The sequence below is a fragment of the Hippocampus comes genome, unplaced genomic scaffold, assembly GCF_001891065.2.
Source record: "Hippocampus comes isolate QL1 unplaced genomic scaffold, H_comes_QL1_v1.1 scaffold458, whole genome shotgun sequence".
In the NCBI taxonomy this organism is placed as follows: domain Eukaryota; kingdom Metazoa; phylum Chordata; class Actinopteri; order Syngnathiformes; family Syngnathidae; genus Hippocampus; species Hippocampus comes.
Window position 1 is genome coordinate 84,981 of NW_017805628.1, and position 11,722 is coordinate 96,702.

At 46.4% G+C, this 11,722-nt stretch overlaps 1 protein-coding gene across 1 annotated transcript in view; it reads left to right on the forward strand.

Moving 5' to 3' along the window:
- The first annotated feature begins 5,195 nt into the window (after positions 1 to 5,195).
- Positions 5,196 to 11,722, forward strand: part of rai1 (retinoic acid induced 1) — a 60,202-nt gene continuing 53,675 nt past the window's right edge. Inside the window, exon 1 of the mRNA XM_019881504.1 lies at positions 5,196 to 5,384. The gene's annotated coding sequence lies outside the window, so the exon portion shown is untranslated. The remainder of the gene's footprint in view (positions 5,385 to 11,722) is intronic.

Genomic DNA, 11,722 nt, shown 5'->3' on the forward strand with positions numbered 1-11,722 from the left:
ATATATATAATTGTTCAATTTTCAGTTCTAAAACCACAGTTATCGATGCTAACTCTAAGCATGTCAATAATATTAAGCGCCGGCCATTCAAATGACAATGTTGTTTTGGATATATAATGTGATTGTCTTTTTTTATGTTAAATGGGGAGTAAATTTCAACTGGCAGCTGCATTTTTCAAGAAACGTACTCCAGCTTTTTTGTGAAGTGACTTCAATTGAATTCACTGCCACCATACAGTGCTTGTAAAAAAAAAATATATATATAGTTCAACCAATGACAGCTGGTAAAAAGTCTTGTCAGTCTATCTCAAGGCAGCAATGTATTCCTAATCTTTTACGGCAGTTGCGAAGGTGAAAATGTCTTGGAAAAACATCGCCCTTGCAGTTAAAAGCATTTCATGAGAATTCCCTTGACATCATTTCCTGTGGGAAGCAAACGTTTTTGAAATGGGACCAACTTGAAAGTCAACCTGCAGCGTGACCGTCTGGCCCGTTGGCGAGTCGAGATGAGAGGAGCGTTCAAAGGCTTGTCGGCCGCTCGAACCTCACGTCGGCCCCGGTTGATGTCAGAGCTGCCGACGCACGTTCGCATCCGCGCCGATCAAAACGAGCGGGGTGAGGATTTTTGTTTTATTCAAGCAAATCATTCAAGCGCCATGCACGCGCTCACGTCACGCATCTCATCTCCGAGCTGTCCAATATCCGCCAATCTTATCTCCATTTTGCTTATTATCATGATTTCAGCTTTAGCTCCTTTCTCATAAAGTCACAAATGATTGCTCTTTTCTTTTTAATCTCTTGGTTTCTTTACAGGCCTGATGTGAGTGCGCCGTGCAACACGGTGGCAATAAGCATGCCGGCAGGAGCAGGCGGGCGGGCTCCCTGTCTCAACTCATGAATTATTCACGGGGCACTATTGCGCAGCCGAAGCTAAATTTAGGAAGCTCCGCATTTTGTCTATAATTAGAAGGCAGATGGAAAGCGTTCGTTTATTTCTATTAGGAGGAGAAGGGGGGCAGGTGACGCTTGCATGAGACGTGACCTCTGGCGTCTGTCTTCAAGGTCAGAAGAGGGCGACTCCATCAAGAGCGCCTGGGAGGGAAATTAAACGCCAAATCAATCGGCCGCCTGAGCGCATGCGCGTCAAGTCGACTGCCAAAATATCTCGCGCGCACGTTAGCATCTGTGTGAATGCTTGTGTGTTTTTGTGGAGGGGGGGATGAAAGCAGGTGTGCGCGTAATCAGTCAGTCAACCAGCAGCAGGTTGAATGGGAGGAGAATCAATGCCTCCTCCTCCTTTTCTTCCTCCTCTCTTTTCATTCACAGTCAGTCACATGAGCGTGTCGTCTTCACGCTGGAGCTGCCTCAGTCGGTCGCCATCAAAACATCCGTCCGTCATATCGAGCGGCGTTATATAAAGTGCGGCCCGGCATGTTTTTTTTGGTTGTTTTTCTTTTTTTGATCAGCCCAGAGTGAAGCCCTGAGCACATTTCTGCGGGAACGTATTGTTTGTTATTCGTTGCTTTGGGCTCAGTGGCAAAGCAATCAAAGTAGAACGTTGGCACCACCTGGTGGGGCGGTGTCAACATTTGTGACATCCTCTTGTTTTGTTGCAGGTCCCTGAATGCACCTCAGTCAAAAGTGAAACTGTAAGTGAAGGTACCGTACGGTGCAGCAGCACATGTAGACAGACAGTACAGGCATATATTCTTTATCCCTTGTAACACATGCTGGTAATAGCAAAATGAATTCTGAAGTCTACCAAACCATTTTGTCTGACAGAAAAATGCATTCAAACTAATCGGGGGAAGCTTCTTGCAACAAGACATTGACCCAAAACAGCGAAGCCCTTCAGCAAGAGGTGAGGTAGAAGGTCATAGACTAGCCAAGTCAATCACACGATCTTAACTCAATCGAGCATACATTTCACCTCCTGAAGAGGAGACTGAAAGGAGAAACCCCCCAGACACAAGCAAGAACTGGAGGAGTCTTCAGTAAATAACAACAACAAAGGAAGTGAGTGACCTTGCGTTGCCCCTCGTACACAAAACGTACACACCAGAAGGAGCAGACAATGAATGTGAGACATTAATTGTGAGACATGCAAATTCTTTTCCATCTGTTGAATGATGTCATTGCATTCATGTTTGCAGGTAAATGACACGAGTTGGGCGCACTGACTTAAATCCGTTTGTGTAATGTGCACGTGTGATGATGTCACATCAGTTACTGCTTGCATGTGTTTATAGCTCATATGCCATGAGCCTTATCGTGGTTTGTTTGGGGTGACTAATTGAACGAAAGGGTGGCCCGGTGGTCGACTGGTTAGCATGTCGACCTCACAGTTCAGTGGTACCGGGTTCAATTCCAGCTCGAGCCTCCTGTGTGGAGTTTGCATGTTCTCCTCGGGCCTGCGTGGGTTTTCCCCGGGTATTCCGGTTTCCTCCCACATTCCAAAAACATGCATGGCAGGCTGATTGAACACTCCAAATTGTCCCGCGGTGTGAGTGTGAGCGCGGACGGTTGTTCGTCTCTGTGTGCCCTGCGATTCGCTGGCAACCGGTTCAGGGTGTTCCCCGCCTACTGCCCAAAGACAGCTGGGATAGGCTCCAGCAACGCCCGCAACCCTTGTGAGGATAAAGCGGATCGGAAAATGGATGGATGGATGGATAATTGAACGAAGGCATTTATGCAACGTGGGTTCATGATTGGATGCATAGTGCTGCTTCTTTCTGGCCTGCTTGAGGTGCTTTACCTCCATCTTGTGGCATCTCTATGCAACTGCAAAGCCCTTTGGAGGGGTGTTATTCTCGGATTTTCGTGGATTTTTTTTTTAAATAGCATTTTATATATCATGTCATCCTTTGTTTTGCTTTTTGCGGCATTTTGAGAAAAAAGTATGGAGACTCCTGAACTAGACACTCCACCCACAGTCTTTCTCTTGTGCCTAAAATGCACATACACACACACACACACACACACACACACACACGCGCGCGCGCACACACACACTGTCAGCCCCTCCAGTCCTTATTGACTTATTTATTTAAACAGCATAAATGAGTAAACGTGTTTGAAAGCACACACACGAGACGTCAGACACGCAATGGCGGCCAATCCGCAAGTAAACAAAAAGCCACACGATTCCCGCATCAACGCAAGCTTTCAAATAACAGCAGGCCTGCATTGGCCTAGCATTTCAAGTGCTCGCACCCTCTACCTTGCCGACCTCTGACAGCTCCACCAGTCCAACTGGATTGAGTTTTTTTTTTTTATTAATACCTTGAAAGGCCACTTTAGGTGTTGCACTTAGCCCAGTGCTGCTTTGCATCACATTTGCTTGTCTCTTTTTTTTTTTTTTTTTAAATTGCATGCACTCCAGCTTTCTTCCACATCACTAACCTATGCTTCTTCAGTTAATTGCCCATACAGTGGATAGAAAAAGTCTACACGGCTCTCTTCAGATGCTAGGCTTTTGTGATATATATAAAAAAAAAAATGAACCTAAGATTTCAAACCGTTTTCCCCACCATTAATGTTGTGACCTATAACCTGTGCAATGCAAGGGATTAAAAAAAAAACATCTCAATCAGCAACTGAGAGAATGTGGTTGCATAAGTGTGCACACCCGCTTATAACGAGGTCATGGCTGGGTTCAAACAAATCCCATTCAGATTCATGTTAAGTGCTTTGGCTTCACCCTGAATAAAGTTCAGCTGTTCTACTAATCTACGGCACATCTTTTTTTTTTTACAGGTATATACTTTTGCCACTTATACCACCGTTCTTATCTTCTGTTGGCCTTTTGCACACCCGCCATGGCTGCAAAACATTTTTTACCTGGAGTGATCCACCCCCCGCCCCCCCCACACACACACATACTTCAGCTACACCCCTTTAGCCCCCACTCCCCACCAAACCCAACCCACTCCCACACTACGCCACTGAAAGGATGCAGAGGTAACCGATCCAAAAGGTGAACAATAAAAATAGCAGGTTGAACTTTTCCTCTTGAACACACCCACAAAGCAGGCATGCGATGCTATATCTGACTTGCAAGTGGAACTTGTTGTTTCCAACTGGAATTCACACACATGCGCAGCCTTGAAAAACACACGCACACTGAACGTGACATGTTGAAAGCTCCGCGTAGACTTGAATGCGCAACCTTCAAATTACCGACGCCAATGTCCACATGCAGGCTTCATCGCTCATTCAAGCTTGGGTGAGAGTGATGAAGAAAAGTGTGATGGGGGGGGGGGGGCTTTGGCGTGCAGGTGGTCTTGCTCTCTTTCTCACTCCAAATATATCAAGATGAAATCTGGATTAGTGATTTAGTTTTGTTATTCCAAAGCGGCAGGTAACTTGGGCCGAGTCTTCGGAATCTTTGTTGTCACCAGGATGGTGTTGCGTCATAGTAGGACAGTTGACTTTTGTAACGCTGCACGGGATTCATTTACGCTTTTGAAGGTTGGTCGTTACAGAGGTTGAGGAAAAAATGGCTGATGAAGTTGATTTCAAATCAAAATGATTGGTCAGATCACTCTCTCCCTCACCCCCACTCTCTTGCTCCCCTCTCTCACCTCTCACACACGCACACACACAAACACACGCGCACGTTTGTGCATGGCGACTGTCCGAAAGGCTCCCCGCCCTCCCCCTCGCCGCTTCCTCCTCCCTGAACACCTACATTGCCCCCCCCTCCCTCCCTTCCCCATATCTCGCCCTCCGCAACCTCCCTCCACTCTCACCCCCATACCTCCTCCGAGCTAATTCCATTATACATTCCCAACTGGAAGGAAGAGAAGCTGTCTTCTAATTGCTTTCTTATCCCCCTGAGTCCCCGTCACTCTCTCCTACCGCCACACGTTGTTTCCCCAACTCCCCCCTCTGTTTGCCCCACCCCCTTGCCCTGCGTGCAAGAGTGAGAGAGAGAGAGAGAGAGAGAGAGAGAGGGAGCAGAGGGGGTGCCAGGGGGAGAGAGGGGGGAGTGGGAGACAGGGTGCATGGGAAGGGAGAGAAAGAACATGAGAGGAAGAGAGAGAGACTGAGGGGTGGGGGGAGAGGGGGGAATGATAGAAAGAGACAGAGCAAAGGGGAAAGAGTTGGGAGAGAGAGAGAGAGGCTGAGAGAGAGGGGGAGAGCGAAGGGACGGCGAGAAAAGGGGGAGAGAGAGAGACTGGGAGGGAGGGAGAGAGAGCGCGCGCGGCTGGCGAGTGAAGCTGCCTTGGCGAGTGAGCGCCGCCGTTGCCATTTGCAGCCTCGTCAGTGGAAGGCGAAGGGGAGCCTCCGCCGCTTGACGCTCGGCTCAGCTCATCGCAGCTTCGCCAGAGGACGAGCGGACACGGAAGCAAGCACCGGCGAGAACGGCTCACCGCTAACAGGTATTAGACACACACGCGCGCCCGCCGTCCCCTCGTCGTCGTCGTCGTCGTCAGGTTTCCTCCAGCGCGCGCCGCACAGGTGGAAGGAATCTCTTACGTGTGCGCGTCACGGCCGCCTTGACTCCTTCTTTCAACTTTTGCCTTTGAGCTGCATGCTGACCCCCCCCCCCCCGGGGCCAAAATAGGACATTATCAGGGCGCGCTGTTGACTTTGCCTCTTGCATGAGGACACGCGCACATAAATGCAAACACGCTCATCTGACCGCAAGGAAGAGGAATCTGTTTGAGTGAACGCAGCTCTGGAAGAGCATCTTTTTTTTTTTTTTTGTCAGTCAACTGCGTTTTTTTTAGGAGTTTTGTACCCACGCTGGTCCTACATTACGCGTGCGCGCGCGCGTGCGCGCGTGGCTTCAGCCGTGCCATTAAAGTGAAGACTGCAGTGTCACCGCTGACTTGAACGGATGCTTACCGTCATCCTCGCTCACCCCGAGGACATCGAGGGAGGGAGTTGTGCGTGCGCGTGCGCGCGCGCGCGCGCGTTAGAAACGGGGACGTGTTCACCGTGCGCGCTTAGGGGTTTTGATGTGTCAGGACACGTTGCAAGAGCGAGTTGCGCGCGCGCGCGCGTGTTTCGAGATGGTGACATTGGGAGCAAAAGGGGGTGCGACTTGATTGAGTGTGTGATTGGAGCTGAGGGAGAACAGGTGAAGGGGAGAAGAATGTATGAATGGGAGATGAGACGCGCGCGCACTGCAATGACAAACGACACGCGTGCGCGTGTGCATGTGAACGCGTGGGCCTATTATGCCGTAAATGATCCCCACCGCACTTGTGCTGCCGATGTTTTTTGACGCTGGCGGATTTAGTGCTGACTCAACTCTTCCTTTCTCTTTTGTGCGCGTGTGTGTGTGAAGATTCTCTCAGAAGTTTTTTTTCACTTGGTCCCCCTTGTGTGGAAAAGTGGTTTCCCCGCATGATGCAACACAATGAAAGGAGGCTGATTAACATGGAAATGCTTGAAGGAGGCCAGCAGGTTGAAGTGAGCGCTGCGCTTTTTCACCACTTGATGATTTCACTCACATCTTTGCAATTTCGTGCGCTGCGGGGGGAGGGGCGGCAAAAAAAAATGCTGTGAAGTTTTCAGCACATTAGACAGGTTTTTCCCAGGTGTGTGCGTGTGCGTGTGTCCGTGTGCGCGTGTAATGATCAGTAAAGGGCACCTGAAATTGGCATTTGCTGGCTGCGCTTCCCTTGTTTAACTTTCCTCACCTTTCCGTCGCAGGAAGGAGAGGGGCCGAATAATTACCGAAGGGCCGCCGTCATCCATCTTGTTTTTTCGGTTGCCACGTGATTGATCTCAATTTGGGATCAACTTGCCTTTTTTTTTTTAAGCGATCACCCCGAGTTTGTAGAAGTCAGAGTATGGCAATGAAAATGGAACATACTATATTATATGCAAAATGGACACATACCACCCAAAAATACAAGACTGAAAGTAAGAAATCATCATACTTTGTTTTAAAACAATTTACAAAATCCTTTGCTGGTGTTTTGTTAGGGTGAGGAGGGAGAGTGAGGAGGGGTTGAGACAGGGTGGGGGTGCAGGGAAGCGTTGACAGAAAGTGATGAAGGAAGGATGGAAGGGGAAGCTCATCTGTATGCGGCTTCCAGCGTGCGGCTTGTTTGATTGGTGGCGCTTCTTAGCGCTGGCTGGCAGGATGCCACAAAGTGGCCCAGGCGAAATTAATATCGTCCATGTAATTCCAGCGCCTTCCAGGTAGTCGTCATTTTGTGGGGATAACGTCAAGTCCACGTAATCGTTTCATTTTGAACTGGAGTGGGCTGCCTTTCGTTTTTTTTTTTTAACCCCCCCTCTCACTCTTTTGCTTATCCTTCCTTGAAAAGCTTGCAGGGGATTACAGCAAGGCCGCTTTGGAACGGTGCTGCTAATAGACCGAAAAAAAAACAACAACAACACAAAAGTGGCATCCAGCGGTGTTTAGGACCATCACGGCTTAATGAAGAGTTTCTCATCAAACGTGTCTCATTAGGGCGTAATGAACAAGATGATGCTGAGGAATGTACCTTCACGACACAGAACGAGCTTTGTTTGCACTGAGTTCGACGAGCATTGTGCTACGAGTCTGTTTTCAACCACGGCTTCTTTTGAAGGCCTTAACTGTTTGCAATTCATGTCAAAATATGACTGCAGGCCTTGGCAAACATACTGCAGAATGTGATGATTTTTATTTTTTAACCCATGGAGGATTGGAATATTGGTGGGTGGGCTTGCTCGAATGGCGTCCCTGCCACCGCACATATCGAACATCCCAGATGTTTTTCCAAAGAGTACGGGAATATAACGTGCTAGTTTCTGCATTAAAAAACACATTACAAACATTGTCGGTGTATTTTGCCGGAGGGCTGGAACGGATAAACGGCATTTACATTCAGTTCAATGGGGAATGATGCTTTGATATTCAAGACTTGATCATACGTTTTTTTTTTTTGGTTTTTTTTTAAATATCATCAACTGTATTACAGTGAGTGGTTGTTCCAGAGTTCAGATATGGACTCAAATTTTAAATGTGCCTTTATTTTATTGTGTAATTGATGCCTCAGCATGATTTTGAAGGGGTTCCTTATTTGTTATGTCCATCATTTTACACACTTCAAAATGTAATTTTACACCTTTTAATGTTCCTTCTCATGATATTAATTTAATTACATTTTTTAATGATTAAATTGCATTTATTACCCCAAGTTTTGACTTGACATTAACTTAACATGTTGAACTTACACAATGCGGAAAAGCGCTTGGCAAGAAAAGTCCATGTTTACTGTTTGGGCGAGTGAAGATGAAACCAAGAAAGAGAATTAGAGCTGTGAAAAACTAGAAGTGGCATTTCATAAAATTCAACGTGGTAGTGTGCATGCCTGTGCATGTGCATCGTCTTTCCACCGCCTTCTAATCAGGGCACAATTGCAGCACTTGAAAAGGAGAGAAAAAAAAAAAAGCGAAGGTTTTATGCCCACCAACTTACTCGCCGGCCGCCTGTGTCTTGCAACACCTGCTGAAGTTACGCAACACACCGGGTCACATGAGGAGATCACAAGAAGAAGCCGACAGAACTAGAGAACACGCCGCCGACGACGACAATAAATAGCCTGTGTGACAAGCCAAGCCTTGCTGTGCTTACGTCATACAAACGCATGTCCCATAAAACAGCGCCTCAAGAAATATTCTCACGACTAAGTAGATTTCTTGCCGTAACCCTTGACACTTGACTTTCCCATCCTTCTTGGGGAGAGAAAAGCTTCAAATGTTGTACTGTGGCGATCAAAAACCAGTCCACTGGGTCACTTGAATGCAAAGTGACCTTGAGAGAAAGTAGCAGACCCCTCCCCCCTCCAATTCCCCGAGTTGTGCCAAACGTCGCGCTTCCTTTTGAAGCACATTAGCGCCATCCCATATTCAGCGGTGCTGTTGCTAGGCTGCACGCTTGCAGTCCACGCGTGCAACCGCCCGCCCGCCCGTGTGGAAGCGTGCGCGCGTTTTGCTTGACTGCCTCCGCGCAATGGACGCAAAGTAAGCTCGCCGCCTGCGAATTAGCTTCCATAGCAACCGTGCCGCACAGCCAGCCAGCCAAGGCAAGTGAGTGAAGGGCTGCGCTTCTTGTGGGATGTGAAAGTGGGCGCAGGCCAGATGCCAACTTCTGCCACTGTGGGCACGCCGAGGAACTGACGGGCTTGAACAGAAGTGCAGCGTTCGGGTAACGAGGATGGTTGGGAACAATTGTCCTCTGTTCTGTGGATGCCAGACAAGGTCAAAAAGCGGAATTTAGCCAGTTAAGTGAGACGTTTGAAAAGAAAAATCAGGCATATGTAGGTAACATAGCAGAACAACGACAGGACTAACAGATAACGCTGTGGTTCTCAATTTTTTAGCACCAGCTAAAAAAAAAAAAGAACTACTTAAACAAGTACCAGCAACATAACCAACATAACTTTAACAAAATCAACTCATTCTGAATTTTTAAGATAGGATAAGAAAACCTTTATTTGTCCCACACTGGGGAATTGCATTTTTATTTTATTTTATTTTATTTGTATAATTATATTTATTTTATTTCTTATAAATGGTAACGTTATTTAGCTACTATGTTTCTCTTGCATAACCCAAATCAACTACAACACTTCAAAATGTAATTTTACACCTTTTAATGTTCCTTCTCATGATATTAATTTAATTACATTTTTTAATGATTAAATTGCATTTATTACCCCAAGTTTTGACTTGACATTAACTTAACATGTTGAACTTACACAATGCGGAAAAGCGCTTGGCAAGAAAAGTCCATGTTTACTGTTTGGGCGAGTGAAGATGAAACCAAGAAAGAGAATTAGAGCTGTGAAAAACTAGAAGTGGCATTTCATAAAATTCAACGTGGTAGTGTGCATGCCTGTGCATGTGCATCGTCTTTCCACCGCCTTCTAATCAGGGCACAATTGCAGCACTTGAAAAGGAGAGAAAAAAAAAAAAGCGAAGGTTTTATGCCCACCAACTTACTCGCCGGCCGCCTGTGTCTTGCAACACCTGCTGAAGTTACGCAACACACCGGGTCACATGAGGAGATCACAAGAAGAAGCCGACAGAACTAGAGAACACGCCGCCGACGACGACAATAAATAGCCTGTGTGACAAGCCAAGCCTTGCTGTGCTTACGTCATACAAACGCATGTCCCATAAAACAGCGCCTCAAGAAATATTCTCACGACTAAGTAGATTTCTTGCCGTAACCCTTGACACTTGACTTTCCCATCCTTCTTGGGGAGAGAAAAGCTTCAAATGTTGTACTGTGGCGATCAAAAACCAGTCCACTGGGTCACTTGAATGCAAAGTGACCTTGAGAGAAAGTAGCAGACCCCTCCCCCCTCCAATTCCCCGAGTTGTGCCAAACGTCGCGCTTCCTTTTGAAGCACATTAGCGCCATCCCATATTCAGCGGTGCTGTTGCTAGGCTGCACGCTTGCAGTCCACGCGTGCAACCGCCCGCCCGCCCGTGTGGAAGCGTGCGCGCGTTTTGCTTGACTGCCTCCGCGCAATGGACGCAAAGTAAGCTCGCCGCCTGCGAATTAGCTTCCATAGCAACCGTGCCGCACAGCCAGCCAGCCAAGGCAAGTGAGTGAAGGGCTGCGCTTCTTGTGGGATGTGAAAGTGGGCGCAGGCCAGATGCCAACTTCTGCCACTGTGGGCACGCCGAGGAACTGACGGGCTTGAACAGAAGTGCAGCGTTCGGGTAACGAGGATGGTTGGGAACAATTGTCCTCTGTTCTGTGGATGCCAGACAAGGTCAAAAAGCGGAATTTAGCCAGTTAAGTGAGACGTTTGAAAAGAAAAATCAGGCATATGTAGGTAACATAGCAGAACAACGACAGGACTAACAGATAACGCTGTGGTTCTCAATTTTTTAGCACCAGCTAAAAAAAAAAAAGAACTACTTAAACAAGTACCAGCAACATAACCAACATAACTTTAACAAAATCAACTCATTCTGAATTTTTAAGATAGGATAAGAAAACCTTTATTTGTCCCACACTGGGGAATTGCATTTTTATTTTATTTTATTTTATTTGTATAATTATATTTATTTTATTTCTTATAAATGGTAACGTTATTTAGCTACTATGTTTCTCTTGCATAACCCAAATCAACTACAACAAAAATATATTACTCACATTGTAGTTTCTGGCACTATAAGACCCAAGTGCACCGAAGACATTATGGCCATCTAGTGGTGATAGGTGATATTGCACCCTAAAGTCTACAGTCCAACCCTACATATTCGCGGTTCAGAACTAGTTGAATCACAAATCTGCAGATTTTTTTTCTATTTGGATTTTTTTCAAGTTGGATTTTTTTCCCCGGGATTTTTTTTCCTCGCTTCCCGCAGTTTATAAATGTTCCTCAGCATTTCTTACAGATTTTTTTAAACCAACAATTTCTAAAGATTTATTGCAAATATATTGAACTTAAAAATGTAATCTTTACTTTGAGAATCATCCATCTAATGAATTTTAATTTCTCTCCAGATGCAAAAAAAAAAAAAAGGAAAAAATTCCAGATAGCAATGTAGACACACTTGTCTTTGGTGGTCCATAAAAAAAAAAAAAATGTTGTGGCGAGCCGGATCCGACCCCTGGGCCTTGAGTTTCATATGTGTGCTTTTCTCCCTTTTGGTTTATTTTTGTTTTGTAGGCTGACCTATATTAGCTTGTCTCCCTCTACACACACACACACACACACACGCACACACACACACACACACACACACACAC